Genomic DNA, 14754 nt, shown 5'->3' on the forward strand with positions numbered 1-14754 from the left:
AATCTAAAAGCCCCATGACAAAAGGAGATTGAGGGCCATAATTAGCAACAGCTGCCTTCATTTCTTTAAGGAACTTAAATTGAAGGACATTATACTGCACATTCACACCTCCTTGAGGAAATTGATAATTAGGGCCAAAAGGTTGCCTAGTAATAGGTAACAATTGTAGAGGATCCTCATCCTCTTGAGAATCCAATACCTCAATTACAGCTTTAGCAGTAGAAGCAGGGACAGTAAAAACCGTGCCTGAACGAGGCAGCATTTCCACCGGCGGTGGTGGTGGTGGAAAACTATCCTCCTCCGCTGCCTTGGGTGCTGATGGGGGTGGATGAACCACGGGAAAAGTAAAAACAGGAGTGGGTGGAGGAGAAGGTTGAGGGGGAGATAACTGCAATTGTAAAATTTGTTGTAACAATTGAACAACGGGCTGAAGCTCCTTTTGAATTTCTGATTCCCTTTCCTGAGACACATCATTATACAAAGGACCTTCTCCACCAGTTACAGAATTATCTAAAGGAGGGGAAATAGCTATTGGAGACTTCAAAGACTCCTCATCTCCACCTTCCCCTTTTTCAGAGTCTGTCTCTAAGAGCTCCAAAGCCTGAGTAATAGAGGCACAGAGGGCCCACAAAGGTGCCAACATTATATCACCGTGCTGATGCGCTTGACGAAGGGTCTTAACAACCTGTTGCCAATCTCGTTTATTTAATTGCACTTTAGTTTGATATTGAAACCAATAGCAATGTTGTTCCACATGAGCAAACACTTTCCGCAAAGTTCTCTCTTTGGTATCAACCCCAATTGAAAGTAAAAGCCCTTGTAATAATCTTAAATATTCTGAGGCCAAGGAACTGGAATTCCCCATAATGAAAGCTCAAGAAGGTTCCCCTTAACAATATCCGGGTTTTACCCGCTCCTAGGGGGTTCCCCTTCTTGTTCCCCGCTACTCACCCGTGCAGACCCTGCTCACTGCGCCACTTATTGGGGACCGTGCCGGGGGTGGTGGAGAATGAACAGACACAAAAGACAAAGACAAACAGAGAACATGGCGGCCGCACTCAGAGCCTCCACCTCACTTTATTTATATTCCATAAACCCCACGTCAGCAGAAAGAACACAATGCAAAACAAACTTTCTTTACCCAGATGTAACCTTCTGCTTAGTTCCTTGTCTCTATGCTCTTCCTTATTTGTCTGCCTTCTTGGCGCCTACGAGAGTTCATTAAAAGTTCAATTGGAGATACTGTCCTTGAGCCCTATCTATTCTTAGCATACTGTTTTCAAGGGCCCCTGCAGTCAAGGGCAGGGCCAGGTGGAGATAATTGAATCATGGGGGTGGTTCCCCCATACTGTTCCCATGGTAGTGAATAAGTCTCACAAGATCTGATGGTTTTATAAAGGGGAGTTTCCCTGCACAAGCTCTCTCTTGCCTGCTGCTTTGTAAGATGTGTCTTGCTTCCCCTTCACTTTCTGCCATGATTGTGAGACCTCCCCAGGCATGTGGAACTGTGAGTCAATTAAACCTCCTTCCTTTATAAATTACCCAGTCCCAGGTATGTCTTTATTAGCAGCATGAGAACAAACTAATACACTTAGCTTAGGTACAAATTATAATAATTTAGGTACAAATTAGGTACAAATTACAATAACTTGTACCTAAGCTAAGCCTGCCTCAAACCATTCTTGAAATATGATTGTACACTTTCCAATTCAAAAAGTACTAAGTTTCTTAGATTAATACATTTTTGAAATGCCTAAATAAGGTAGGGTTCTCAAACAGCCCACTTAGGTTTCTGCTGCTTCTTGTCCTATAATATTTAAACACCACCGTCCAGGACATCCAAGAAATGGTGGTTCCTTCTTGAAGCAAGGGACCATTCATTTTTGTCTTTCTATAGTATTGCACACCTCTGGCATATCATAAGCATTCAAAAACCATTTAATCAACCCATCAACCAATCTTTTATCCTCCAATGTCAAGCTAAGTCAGTTTCTAACACATAGAAAACTCTAAATCAACGTGTGTGTTGAGTTAGCATGTTACGAATACATCATTCATCTAAACCCCTGAGTTTTGGAGGCAGGAAAATCAGAAGGATGCTGGCATTGGAGACAGGAAAGTCTGGAGTCCAGGGATCCCCAGCCCCACTCTGCAGTATCTATTTGGACGTAAACAAGTCCTGTAACCTTTCTGCACTTCAGACACTTCATCTGTTACAAAAGGATTATAACTTTCAAGGTGCCATGAGGGGTTGAAAGGCAACGTGTGGAGCTCCCAGCAAAATTTGTGGCCCAGGGTAAGCCTGAGAATCATAAAAATCGATGTGATGATGGTGTTTTATTAAGTGCCTTGCACATGTTTATGCCTTGGGTGCCCACAAATACAATTAGTAATGACTATTTTCATCATTGTGGGCACCAAGAGGCTTTCTGAGGTTTTTTCCCAAGCAGAGCAGAACCAAGAACTAATTATTATACTCCAAACACTTATTCTTAGTCTCAAGACTAAGCAGCACATGCCATGAGAGTCAGATTCCTCCCTCTAGCAAGGAGCCTCTGCTAGCAGCAAGCCAGTGAGCTATGCATAAAAACACAACCTCTGCCAGAGAACAGTAAGCTGCAGACAGGTTTTATATGTGACTATTCTTCTCAGACCAGAAGAAACATTTTGTTGGCATTTTCAGCTGAGAGTATAAAGTGACAATACAAATATTGGGGTAGTTGTTATCAGATAATATTTTAACAGCATTTTCTTTCCAAATCTCTGTATAGAGAGGATTTCTATTAACATACAACACAGGCCAAAAACCTAAGCATCATCCTAAGCATCATTCTTCCTCTCACACCCTGCCTCCAACCCCTCAGAAAATGTGGTTGCCCTACTTCCAACACCTACCCAAATCTGGCTTTTCTCACCACCTCCAATGCTACAACCTGGTTGGAGTCATCATCATCTTTCACTGGGAGGTTGCACAAGTCTCTGACAGGCGCCACTGTTTCTACCCCTGACCCCTGCAGTCTACTCTGAGCACAGCAGTTAGAAGCATCCTTTTGAGACTTCCTTTTAGACACACTTCTGCCCAGCACCCTGCAATTGCTTTCCACTTGTGAGCTGGTGGGCTCTGAGGCCAGCCATGGTCTGGACCCAATACCAGTCCAGCCTCCCCTCTAAAAGCTCCACCCTCCCTCACTGCTGCAGCCATGCCAGACTCCATGCTCATCCACAGAGGCAAGTGGCAAGCACCTGCCTTATAATCCTTGCTCTACCTGCTCTCCATTTGGAAGTCTCTTCTCTCAGATAGCCATGCTCTATTTCTTTATCTTTTTCAAATTTTGGCTCAAGCTTCATCTTTTCGGGGGGTTGACCCACTGCTCTGATCACCCTGCTTAACCTTGAAACCGCCCCCACCCAGACACGCACAGCACAGCACTCTGCACTCTCATCACTCTGCCCTACTTTTCTCCATAATTCTATTCACTTCCACCACCCTGTACTGCCCACTTTATTGTGTTTATTGTTTACGACCTGCCCCTCCCTGTGAAAAACAAGCACCTTGAGGATGGAGATCTTTGTCTCTTTTGTTCGCTGAGTTGCCCAAGCATAGAAAACTTATGAGCAGCTATTGGCTCATGGCAGGTACTCAGGAAATGCTGAATCAGCGAATATAAACTGAGAAGATAATGATGCCTTACCATGAGTGGAAAGATGCCCATCACGTGGAAAGCAAGCAAACCTTTATGTGTGCAAAAGTTAGGGCTTTTTAGAGCACATAAAAAACACCTGTTTAGAGCAACCATTTCTGCCTCTGCTTAGAGGCATCAACAGGATATGAGCAGGTGCTTAGAAGAGAATATAATCAGTTTAGTTTTTCAGAGGAGATGATACAAAAATATTCTCCTCACACAGATTATGAGATATTGAGCCTAACGGTTTTGAAATTTAGGAAAAGTTAATGTGAATGAGAGAAAAATAACCAAAAAGAAATAGCAATTATTCCTTACTAATGTTATTTTTCTGTCTGCAAAATAAACATAGTAAAAGAAAGTTTTCACTTTGTTATGAAAGTTTATACTATTACCATGTGTCTGTTGGCTGTATGAATGTCTTCTTTTGAGAAATGTCTGTTCATATTCTTTGCCCACTTTTTGATGGGGTTGTTTGGTTTTTCTCGTAAATTTGTTTGAGTCTTTTGTAGGTTCTGGATATTAGCCCTTTGTCAGATGAGTAGATTGCAAAATTTTTCTCCCATTCTGTAGGTTGCCTGTTCACTCTGATGGTAGTTTTTTTTGCTGTGCAGAAGCTCTTTAGTTTAATTAGATCCCATTTGTCAATTTTGGCTTTTGTTATCATTGCTTTTGGCATTTTAGACATGAAGTCCTTGCCCATGCCTATGTCCTGAATGCTATTGCCTAGGTTTTCTTCTAGGGTTTTTATGGTATTAGGTCTAACATTTAAGCCTCTAATCCATCTTGAATTAATTTTCATATAAGGAGTAAGGAAAGGATCCAGTTTCAGCTTTCTACTTATGGCTAGCCAATTTTCCCAGCACCATTTATTAAACAGGGAATCCTTTCCCCATTTCTTGTTTTTGTCAGGTTTGTCAAAGATCAGATGGCTGTAGATGTGTGGTATTATAATTTTTACATGTCCCTCTATTATATGTCCTCTAGCCAGTCACTAAACTAGACCTATTGTAATCTGCTATTATTTGTACTTATTTTACCTATAATTTAGAAATAAGGTGATTAGCATATTTTTCCTTAAATTTTATTCCTGGTCTCAAAGCCTTTTTTGACATAGTCATTAACTGTAAGATTAAACAAAAGATAAGAGCTAAAGAAAAGCTTATTTAACTTTGAAATACTATTAGATTTATAGAAAAGTTGTAAGGATAGTATAAAGGGTTCCACTAAGCCTTCCACCCAGTCGCCCCTAATTTTAGCATGTTATATAACCAGGACACATTTATCAAAACTAACAAGTTAACATTGCTACACTATTGACTGAACTGTGGACTTTATTTGGCTTTTTACCAGTTTTTCCAATAATGCCCTTTTCCTATTCAAGGATCCAATCCAGAATACCACGTCGGATTCACCTGTTATGTCTTCTTAGTCTCTGCCAATCTGTGACAGCTTCTCCGTCTTTCCTTGTTACTCATGAACTTGACCCTTTAGAAGAGTTTTCGTCAGCTATTTTGTAGAATGCTCCTCAAGTGCTGATGTTTTCTCGTGATTGGACTGGCATTCTGGATTTGGGGGTAATGTACCGCAGTGGTGACGCCCTTCTCATTGCATCATTTCCAAGGATGCCTGATGTTAACACTACTTATCATTGATGATGCTCACCTCCATCACTTGGATAAGGCCAAATCTTTCAGATTTTTTCACTGTAGGGTCACTATTTTTACTTTTCCAAAACTCTATTTATTATAAGCAAGGCACTAAATCCAGCTCACTTTCATAAGGAGGGAAATTAAACTCCACCTGCTGGAGGAAAAAGTAGGAAAGAATTTGTGGATATATGTTAAATTCAGTACAGTAATTAATACATATTGGGGCACAGATATTTGAGGTTATGCAAATATCCTGTTTCTTCCTTCTGTTTCAGACACTAAGTTCAGCACTCATCCACGAATCTTCCCTATGGCAACTCTTACTGTGGTATTCGAGTGGTGTATTAGTCCATTCTCACACTGCTAACAAAGACATATGGGAGACCAGGTAATTTATAAAGAAAAAGATGTTTAATGGACTCACAGTTCCACAGGACCAGGGAGGCCTCACAATGATGGCAGAAGGCAAAGGTAAAGAAAAGGTGCATCTCGTATGGTGGTAAGCAAGAGAGCATGTGGAGGGAAACTTCCCTTTACAAACCGTCAGATCTCACGAGACTTATTCACTATCACCAGAACAGCACAGGAAAGACCCAGAGCCATGATTCAATTACCTCCCACCAGGCCCCTTCCAGGCCAGATGGGGATTATGGGAGCTACAATTCAAGACAAGATTTGGGTGGGGACACTGCCAAACCACATCAAGTGGTATCTTCTATTTCCCTCATTTCTTTTATGTTTACTATTTGGAAATCCTCCACACAGACTTTTTCACTTCCCCCTCAATTATTTATGTATTTGACCATTTATTTTTATCAGTATAAACACAGATATTTACTTTTTTCTTTGAGTTACAACTCAGTAGTATTTTTATTAATTTTGTTGCTCAAAGTTTTCCAGCTTTGGCCATTGGGAGCTATTTCAGGTTGGCTGCATGTTCCTTTGTCAGGCCTGTTCCCTGACCCCTTACTTTCTGCAACCACAAGGTCCTCCAGGCTCACCAGGAGTTTTCCCTTCCCCAGCCCTAGAGTCAGCCAGGTCTCCAGGGAATCCCTGTTCAAAAGGGACAACTTTTCAAGTCAACCTCCATGTGTTGCTATGTATAATTTTCAGATTATTCCTATGCTATAATTAATGCTATAATTAACTATAGATTTTCCATAATTAAGTCATATGTATTACAGCGCTCAGACTAACAGGCAGCATTAAGAAGGAACATGAACCTATCACCAATGCTTCACCCTTCTTTCTCTAGCACTCACCTAGTAATCTCTGTGGGCCCAACCAGCTCTAAGATTCTATGATTCTACAATGAAAAGACAAAAGGCAAAAGATGTTCCCATGAGGAACATTTCTTTGAATCAGAAAATTGTTTCATTTTGCCAAAAATAAATTTAAGCCCTAGTTGACCTCCATTTCGCCTTTCCTATCCTTCTTATAGTTTAACCCTATTCCTTCCATTTTATTATCAATTTTGAAATGAAAATTTAAATTTGCTTTGCTTGATCAAATTACTATGTAAATAAGGTAATAAACATACAAAATAATAAATTATCTTACTTATAAAGTCTACAGCTTCTTGAAATTAAGATATTATAATCTAGTGCTGCTGAAATCTTCAGTCATCAAATAGTTTAAACACTAGAGCAGGGGTTCTTGACAGAGGGGACTTTGCTCTGATATGGTTTGGCTGTGTCCCCACGCAAATCTCATCTTGAATTGTAGCTTCCACAATTCCCACGTGTTCTGGGAGGTAATTGAATCACGGGCAGGACGTTTCCCATGCTCTTCTCATGATAATGAATAAGTCTCATGAGACATAATGGGCTTTGTAAAGGGAAATCCTTTTCACTTAGTTCCCATTCTCTCTTGCTGCTGCCATGTAAGAAGTACTTTTCACCTTCTGCCATGATTGTGAGGCCTCCCCAGCCACATGGAACTGTGAGTTTATTAAACCTATTTTTCTCCCCAGTCTCAGGTATGTCTTTATTGGCAGTGTGAAAATGAACTTATACAGTAAGTTGGTACCAGTGGACTGGGGCATTGCTGAAAAGATACCCAAAAATGTGAAAGCAACTTTGGAACTGGCTAACAAGCAGAGGTTGAAACAGTTTGGAGGGCTCAGAAGAAGACAGGAAATGTGGGAATATTTGGAACCCCCTAGTGGAGACTTTTTAAATGGCTTTGAGCAAAATGCTGATAGTGATATGGGCAATGCAATCTAGGCTGAGGTGGTCTCAGATGGAGAGGAGGAACTTGTTGGGAACTGGAGAAAAGGTGACTCTTGTTACATTTTAGCAAAGATACTGGCAGCATTTTGCCCCTGACCTAGAGATTTGTGGAACTTTGATCTTGGGAGAGATAATTTAGGGTACTTGGCAGAAGAAATTTCTAAACAGCAAAGCATTCAAGAGGTGACTTAGGTGCTGTTAAAGGTGTTCAGTTTTAAAAGGGAAACAGCATAAAAGTTTGACAAATTTGCAGCCTGACAATGTGATAGAAAATAAAATCCCATTGTCTAAGGAGAAATTCAAGCTGGCTGCAGAAATTTGTATAATTAATGAGGAGCTGAATGTTAATCACCAAGACAATGGGGGAAATGTCTCCAGGGCATGTCAGAGACCTTTGTGGTAGCTCCTCCCACCACAGGCCCAGAGGCATAGGAGGAAAAAAATTGTTACATGGGCCGGGACCAGAGTCTCTCTGCTGTGTGCAGTCTAAGGACTGTGTTCCAGCCACTCCAGCCATAACTAAAAGGGGCCAAGGTACAGCTCAGGCCATGGCTTCAGAAGGTGCAAGTTCCAAGCCTTGACAGCTTCCATGTGGTGTTGAGCCTGCAGGTGCACAGGAGTCAAGAGTTGAGGTTTGGGAACCTCTGCCTAGTTTTCAGAAGATATTATAGAAACATCTGAATGCCCAGGCAGAAGTTTGCTGCAGCATTGGGACCCTCATGGAGAACCTCTGCCAGGGCAGTGCAGAAGAGAAATGTGGGGTGGGCACCCCCACAGAGTCCCCACTGGGGTGCTGCCTAGTGAGGCTGTGAGAAGACAGCCACCGTCCTCCAGACCCCAGAGTGGTAGATCCACTGATAGCTTGCACAATGCACCTGGAAAAGCCACAGACACTCAACACCAGTCCATGAAAGCAGCTAGGAGGGAGGCAGTATCCTCCAAAGCTACAGGTGCAGAGCTGCCTGACACCACAGGAACCCATCTCTTTCATCAGTGTGACCTGGATGTGAGACATGGAGTCAAAAGACATCATTTTTGAGCTTTAAAATTTGACTGCCCTGCTGGGGCCTGTAGCCCCTTTGTTTTGGCCGATTTCTCCCATTTGCAACAGCCTTGCATGGGGCCTGTAACCCCTTTGTTTTGGCCGATTTCTCCCATTTGCAACAGCTGTATTAACCCAATACCTATACCTGCGTTGTATCTAGAAAGTAATTAACTTGCTTTTGATTTTATGGGCTCATAGGCAGAGGGGACTTGCCTTGTCTCATATGAAACATTGGACTGTAAGCTTTTGAATTAATGCTGAAATGGGTTAACAATTTGGGGTTCTATTGGGAAGTCATGATTGGTTTTGAAATGTGAGGACACAAGATTTGGGAGGGGCCAGGGACAGAATGATATGGTTTGGCTCTGTCCCCACCCAAATCTCATCTTGAATTGTAGTTCCCGCAATTCCAACATGTTGTGGGATGGACCCAGTGTGGGGTAACTGAATCATGGGGGCAGATATCTCCTGTGCTGCTCTTGTGACAGTGAGTAAGTCTTACAAGATATGATGGTTTTATAGGGGGAAACCCCTTTCAGTCGGTTCTCATTCTCTCCTGCTGCTGCCATGTAAGAAGTGCCTGTTCCCTTCTGCCATGATTGTGAAGCCTCCCAAGCCACATAGAACTGGGAGTCCATTAAACCCCTTTTTCTTCCCAGTCTCAGGTATATCTTTATCAGCAGCATGAAAACAGAGCAATACAACCCCCAAGGGACACTTGTCAATCTCTAGAGACATTTATGGTTGTGGCATCCTGGAGGGATTCTACTGGCATCCAGCAGAGGCAGTCCTAGAATGCTGTTAAGCATCTCATAATATTTCAGAGCCCTCCACACCAAAGATTTACCCAGCCCAAAAGCCAATAGTCTCAAGACTGGTAAATAATGGTCTAAAGGGACTTTTAATTTTCAAATTGGCTAGATAGCTAAGTAATAGATATTTTCCTCCAAAACTCTTAAGGAAAATGATTAGCAAATTCCAAGGACTACTGCCACTAAATTGTTGAGTACAATAAAGAATTGTCTGGAAGAATCAGATGATAGAATACTTAGCATCCACTGTGGCTACACAGTGCCAAGAAAGCAAAGACAGAGTTAAAGACTCATGCTACATCTTAACTTATTCCATTTTGAATACGTGGCTTATCTGACACAGTAAGGTTCAAATGCATCTGAAAAATACACTGTTAAATGCATGAATTATCAATAAGTTAGCACTTTAAACAAACACACTGATGGTCTGTTGGCTAACATGATATGGTTCTAATGTGATGTAGGTAAGAGAATTTGGAGGTAGGAGATAGAATCTAGGAGTGTAGTCATGGCTCTATCTCTTGCCGACTGAGTGACTCTAGCTAGGTCATATAGCTTACCTGGACTTCAGTTTCTGCATCTGATAAACGTGAATGCTTATGTATGTCTGTTTTATCTACCTCACTGGTCATTGAGAGAATTCTTTTTTTAAGTACACTTTCTCTTTGACTATTGATATATTCTCATATCTTTTTTATACTCCTCATATATGGTTTTGGAAATAACAATGTATCTGGAAGACAAACGAAAAGTAGATTCCTCAAGGGAGGAGGCTGCACACCCCCATGTAGAGACATGATTGGGCTCCGATATTAACTAATCTCTTTCCTCTTCATATGTCTCATTAGAGTGTGAAAATACATTTTTGAAAGTACCATAGACAAGCCACAGACTTGTAGAAAATATTTTCAAAATGCATATCTGATTAAAACATGTGTATCCAAAATGTACAAAGAACTCTTAAAATTCAACAATAAGAAAATCAACCCAGTTAAATAATGTAAAAAAACCTGAACAGACCCCTCACCAAAGAAGGTAAACAGATGCCAAATAAGGATATGAAAAAATGCTCAATACTGTTTGTCAACAGAGAATTGCAACTTAAAATAACAACAAAGTACCACTACATAACTATTACAGTGGGTAATATTTGAACTGGAACAATTTGTGCAACAAAATGAATAGAATAATATGTAACTTTTACTCAAAGTACCAAATAAATATCCATGAGTCCATACCGATATTAATAGATGATTGAATAAATATTTAAATGGGGGATACAAGACAAATTATGCCTAAGAATTCTCAATAATTTGTCTGGATACTCCACCCTCCGGGAGGTGGAGCATAACTTCTCACTCATTAAGTGTGGGCCTCCTTCTAACGAGTGCCCCACGGAGAGAGGACACCTGACAACCACCACCTTAGCCAGGCGGACAGGGCCACCAGCAACAGTGATTAATCATGCTGACAATATGTACCCTTCAGACAATGGGATGACAATGGCACTTTACCTCTGTGGTTCTCCTCCCAAAAGCCATTCCCGCACTCTAATCACGAGAATAGCAACATAAAGATTTCAGTATGGGGCATCCTACTGTGTGCCTGATCATCCTCTTCCAAACCTGCAAGGTCATACGAAGCAGAAAATGTCCCAGCAACAGCCTCAGCCAGAGGAGCCTCAGGAGACTCCACGGCTAAATGTTTCTTGGGATCCTGAATGAGATCCCAGAACAGAAAAGCACACTCAGTGAAAACCACGTAAATCTAAGTAAAATATAGGCTTTAAGTAATAAAAATATATCAATATTGGTACATGAATAATAATAAATGCACTAATATAATATATATACATAAGATGTTAATCATAAACACAGTCGGGGGTGGATGTGAACTCTGTCTACTCTAAGTTCACAATGTTTCTGTAGATATGCAAATCTCCTAAAATAAAGTTTATTTTAAAAACAATATTATTGTAATGATTGATGTAAAACATTGTGAGAGAGAGAAGTTGTGGTTTAAACTGTTATTGCACTTTGTGAACATTTGGTTTTTCTAACAGAAGATGGGAAAGGAAGACAAACCTTTAGATTTGCTCAGTAGTTTACCCTGGGGCAGCCGGTACCACCCCTCGGTCATTAGGATTTAGGGCAGCTAAGAGAAAAGTGTCAGCGTTTAACTACGTGTCAGAGCACAACAAGCTTCACACAGTGCATGTGGAGGGTGTTGGAAAATGTTTCCTTCCACACAGGGAGCTCAATATATCTCTCTAATAAAGGGCAAATGGAAAAGGACCTCCATCGCTGTCACTGAGTGTGGGCCACCAAGGCTGTCAGCTGTGAATGGAGACCATTCATCTCTCCAGGACGCTGCAGCCCTAGTGAAGTGAATGTGCTCATATGAAGACTCATACAAGTATAAAATGATTAGACTTCTTGGGGATGAGGCTGGCTAGGGCCACTGGCTGGAAAATGAGGTGTGTTTTCCTACCATCCTTCCCTCTTTCTTTACTCCATTCATATTAGCCTCAGACTTTCTGAAAAAAATAAAAATAAAAAAATAAAATGAGTTCTTCATGTACAGCCAAGAGCAGTTTGGTTTTGTATCCAGGATGCCTGTAAAGATAATATATTTCTCCCCCAAGTTTCACCCCAGAATGTATCTTCTCAAACCATAGCAAATTCCATCTCAGCTAAACAGAAGCTTTTCCCAACGAGGAAATCACCAGACATGCTGTTTCAAGCCTGACTTACTTTGAATGCTCAGTGCACTTTAAACTGAACTCCCATGAAGAGAAAAGGGGTATGCAGCAGTCATTACGTAGCAAATCTTGAAAACGCCAAGATCATTGAACTAGAAAACTTCAAGGCTGGGCACAGTGGCCCATGCCTGTAATCCTAGTACTCGGCCAACGTGGGTGGATCCCTTAAGCTCAGGAGTTCGAGATCAGCCTGTGCAACATAGTGAGATCCCATCTCTATAAAAGATACAAAAATTAGCTGGGTGTGGTGGCGTGCACCTGTAGTCCCAGCTACAAAAGAAGCTGAGGTCGGAAGATGGCTTGAGCCTAGCAGGTGGAGGTTGCAGTGAGCCGAGATCGCACCACTGCACTCCAACCTGGGCAACAGAGCCAGGCCTGCCTCAAAATCATTAATAAATAAATACATAAATAAATAAATGAATGAATAATTCTATTCTTTTCCCCATCCCCATAGATAGCTACATTAATACAAATGACATATTATAACCCCATATAAATATCCTAATTAAAACAAACAAATGACTAAAACAGGTGGCAGTGTTAATTGCCGATCTCTCTGTGGTCCACATTTGGTTTCATTACTTCCGAACATCACTACCTACCCCTCGATTTGCAATGCTAGTAAAAGGACTTTCACACCTGTGCACTTTAAGCTTCTTAGGGATGGCATCATAGGAAGAGAGGAGGCCATGGGAAAATAAACTCTGAGTGCAGGGAGCATACTGAGGTAGTCAGCATGTTCTGCTGCTTGATCCTGACATCGGGCTATTGAAATTGAAGACGGAAAACCCATATTGAGTCACTTGGCTCTCTCCCTTGAGGGCAGTAGATTACGCTGGACAGTATTTTACTTAGCACTCTGTCCAGTTCCATTTTAACTTGCTCTTCCTTAGAGGCCTATTAACTCAAACCCAGCAAGGATTTTATTACAAAAGGAAGGCATTCTACTCGTTGGTCATTTCTTCCACAAAACACACCTTCTCCTGCTGAGATATTAGAAAACAAAATTTGCCAAACAACATGAAAACAGTGCTGCATTGTAGAAAGAGTGTGGAGCAATAAGCGGACTGTCGCAAAGCGGCTCCAGATGCTCGCTCTGACTTGCCTGAACCAGAAGCTCGCTGAGAATCCTCAACTCTGGGTCCCTGGAAATAGGGACCATGTGACTTTCAGCGGCAGGTAGCACTGATATCCTCATAGTCCCTTTTCCCCACAACAACATCTCCGAGGTCCCAGGATGCCCAGGTTCTGGGCAGTTCACATTCCCAGGCAATTCTCATAAACAGCTACACCCACATGCAGACTGCTTGGTACTGAGGTAATCTCATTCAACATCGACAAGTTTGCTTTCAGGCTCACCCTTTGTAAAAGTCAGAGTGGGCCCAGTGGAATGCAAGTCCATGCTACTGGTCAGAAAATATCTTGGTCCTCGTGTTTCCTCTGTGGCAAAGATGAGAGGATGAGGGACCCTGGGCTTTTCTCCTCCCTGGCTTTGTAAGCTTCTGCCTTCCCAAAAAGGCTGATGCCCTCACTCATGCCATTCTCCAACCTGGTGCATGAAAGACAATGTCCCAGATGGCACCTTCCTTCGACAACCAAGAACGAGGACTTCTAGAGCCAAAAGCTGGGTTAAATATGTGCTCTGATGCTCATTCGTTACGGGAGCCTGCCCTTGGGTTCCTCGTCTATCAACTAGAAATAATACCCGTGCCACAGGCAGGAGCTGGGGTAAGGTACTGTGGGTACAGAGTGAGGGTCAGCACAGTAAAGAAACACAGTCAGTGGTAGCTACTACTGCTGGTGTAATTATGAACAGCAGGAGGATGAACAGACACCCCTGGAAACTTAGGAACATTATTTTTAAATCACATGTAGTGGAGAAAGTACACAGTTTGGTTTATTATAAAGAAACAAAATGTTTAAATCCGTGGAGCAGAAGATAACAATAAAGGACTGCTTGTTGGTTATGAAAATCAGGACGAAAATCACCAAGTTCAGTGCTCATCTTGATCTAGGACCATTCATGGCCCAACCCCTCTACTGCGCAGAGGATGAAATCCAGGTGTGCACGATGCTTACCAAGGACCAGCTCCCAAATCAGCCAGAACCAAGAATCAGCCCCAAATCATTCAGAACTTTCCCCAGGACCAGCCCCCAAATCATTCAGAACTTCCCCCAGGACCAGCCCCCAAATCATTCAGAACTTCTCCCAGAATCAGCTCCCAAATCACCAGAACATCCCCCAGGACCAGCCCCCAAATCACCAGAACTTTCCCCAGGACCAGCCCCCAAATCATTCAGAACTTCTCCCAGAATCAGCTCCCAAATCACCAGAACTTCCCCCAGGACCAGCCCCCAAATCATTCAGAACTTCTCCCAGGGTAGGGGATCTTTTGATCTCATGCAGTCCCTTCACAGTCCTCAGCATTTTACCCAGAAAAGCGTCAGTCACCCCTAAAGGCTAAGTTTTAAACACTATGAAACCAGAAAAGGTCACATACACGATCGTGTGCATGTGAAGGTGGGGAAGTGAGTGAGTGTGAATGCGCATGAGTGTGAGCATTCAAGAA

Source organism: Macaca fascicularis, chromosome 5 (genome assembly GCF_037993035.2).
Source record: "Macaca fascicularis isolate 582-1 chromosome 5, T2T-MFA8v1.1".
Lineage (NCBI taxonomy): Eukaryota > Metazoa > Chordata > Mammalia > Primates > Cercopithecidae > Macaca > Macaca fascicularis.